Source organism: Cebus imitator, unplaced genomic scaffold (assembly GCF_001604975.1).
Source record: "Cebus imitator isolate Cc_AM_T3 unplaced genomic scaffold, Cebus_imitator-1.0 Scaffold105, whole genome shotgun sequence".
NCBI classification, from domain to species: Eukaryota; Metazoa; Chordata; class Mammalia; order Primates; family Cebidae; genus Cebus; species Cebus imitator.
This window is the reverse complement of record NW_016107420.1, coordinates 1,228,369-1,231,048: the sequence shown is the minus strand read 5'-3', so window position 1 is coordinate 1,231,048 and position 2,680 is coordinate 1,228,369. Positions and strand designations below refer to the sequence as shown.

General features: G+C 31.6%; 1 pseudogene across 1 annotated transcript; it reads left to right on the top strand.

The window, feature by feature from the left end:
• The first annotated feature begins 251 nt into the window (after window positions 1-251).
• Window positions 252-759, top strand: LOC108310577 (annotated as a pseudogene). The gene has a single exon (XR_001827815.2). The product of XR_001827815.2 is annotated as a 40S ribosomal protein S15-like (transcript).
• The last annotated feature ends 1,921 nt before the right edge of the window (window positions 760-2,680 follow it).

Genomic DNA, 2,680 nt, shown 5'->3' with positions numbered 1-2,680 from the left:
TGCTTTAAAAGTCATATGCAATGCTTCCAGTAGATGCATTTTAAAATATAAAGTCATGGAAAAGTTCAGATAACATAATGGAAAAAGATATAGCATGCAAAATATAAACTTGAAAAGGTAATGTGGCCATTTTAGTATTAGACAAACCAAACTGCTGTGCAAGTAGTATTGCCAGAGATAAAGAAGGGTACTTTATAAAGATAAAATGGTCAACTGAATTTTTCTAAATACATACTAAATGACAGATCATCGGTCTTTTCTGAGGATCTGGCAAGATGGCAGAGGTAGAGCAGAAGAAGAAGCGGACCTTCCGCAAGTTCACCTACCGCGGCATGGACCTGGACCAGCTGCTGCTGGACATGTCCTACCGAGCAGCTGATGCAGCCATACAGTGCGCGCCAGCAGCGGCGTCTGAACCTGGGCCTTCGGCGGAAGCAGCACTCGCTGCTGAAGCGCCTGCGCAAGGCCAAGAAGGAGGTGCCGCCCATGGAGAAGCCGGAAGTGGTGAAGACGCACCTGCGGGACGTGATCATCCTACCCGAGATGGTTGGCAGCATGGTGGTCGTCTACAGCAGCAAGACTTTCAATCAGGTGGAGATCAAGCCAGAGATGATCGGCCACCACCTGAGCGAGTTCTCCATCACTTACAAGCCCGTGAAGCACGGCCGGCTTGGTATCGGGGCCACTCACTCCTCCCGCTTCATCCCCCTCAAGTAGTGGCTCTGCTAATAAGGGCGCACATATCTCCAAAAAAAAAAATGACGGATCATCAAAATTAATGAAAGCAAAATTGGCAGCTCTAAAGAAGGAAAAGTATACATTTGTAATAATAGTGAATAATTCAACTTTCTACTCTCAATAATTGATAAGGCAAGTAGACAAAAATGTAATATTGCAGAAGATTTGAACAACACAATCAACTAAATTAATATTTAGAGCTGGCCATGCAGCTATAACACAGGCAAGCTGTTAACTCAATACATTTCAAATTATTGAAATCACACATGGTATGTACCATTAGCCCAACAAAATTAAATTAGGTATCTAAAAAAGATATGTAGTTATTACCCAAAATATTTGGAAATAAAGCAATATTTTCTCTTAACTAGAACCACTGATTTAAAAAAAAATAGGTTACAAGAGAAAAATAGAAATTACTTCCAGTTGAATTATAATTGAAGTACAATATATCAAAATTATTAGGGAATAAAGTTAAATATTTGCATGGAGGAAAAGTATAGTTTTAAATGCTTATAAAGAAAGAAAGGTATAAAATCTGTGAGCTTAATTATTAACTTAAAAAGCTAGATGAGCAAATTAAAGAAGCCAGAAAATTATCTCAAAAATTTTTAAAAACAAAGTTTTTAGAAAAAAAAGAAGAGCAAAAATCAATGAAATAGAATTGAAGTTTAAAGGCAGAAGTTGCTTTTTTAAAAAGATTAGTAGAATTGATAGACAAATAACAAGACTGATTAAGCAAAAGATACTAACATTTACAGCACCAGAAATTAAAACATGATCATTGCTATAGATTCTATAAATATTAAATATATAATGAATTCTTAACTATAAATAGTATGAATAAGCTTTTGATAATACTTGGAAATTTCGAAGAATCATTTTTGTGGAAAACATAGGTTGCCAAATCTATCAAAAGACAAAATACAAGTTTTGAATACCCCTATATATTTTTTTAATTCATAATTTAGAATCTTTTCACAAAAAAATTCCAAGCTCAGTCAGTAAATTATTTCAAATATTTAATCAAAACCATTAATTCAAATATTTAAGCAAATCCATTGATTAATTAGAAGTGAATGCTTCTTAAAGCATCTAATCTCGATTACAAAGGCTTCTAAAAACATTACTGATAAATAAAGTTATAGATTAATATCACTGATAGATTTAAATTGAGAAATTCTTAGGAAATATCAGCAAATTGAAGCCAAGAATACATAAAATATATTAATATAACACTACCAGAAGAATTAATTCCAGGAATGACAGGTTGGTTTAACATTTGAAAATCATCTGATGTAAATCAACACATTAAAAAGCTAGAGAAAAAATACACCATCTACATAAATGAAGGAAATAAAAAGCCACTTGCCAAAAATTATATATGCATTTTGGATCAAACCTCTTGGCAAATCATAAATATAAAATTAATTTCTCATAGTTAATAGTGAAATTTTAAATATTCCTCCCTATGAAAACGCAAATTGGCAAATTTAGCATGGTCTTTGAGAACTTTGTTTAAAAATATGATAAAAAAGAAAAATTATGAAAATTGAAAAGAAATGTAACTTTGCAAAAATAATCATTGTAAAGAATTAATACAACAAAGCTAATAGAATTGTAAGTTAATATAGTAGAAAACAGGATACAAGATTGATAAGCTAAAATTTTAATTAAATGTAAAAATTAAAACTAAAAATCTTCTAGATGATTTTTGGCTTTTGATTTAGCTAGCAGAATGGATTCATAAGATGGGTCAGCAAAATTTTCTTAGGACAAAATGTTCACATATTTAAAGAAAAAAAATAATTTAAAAGTGAACTTCCATTTTAAAAATACCCTGTCCATAAAGATATTATATTAAGAAAATGGAAGTGAAATCCAATAACTGAGAAAAATATATTCTCAATATATATCTCTAACAAAGAAGAACTTGTATAAA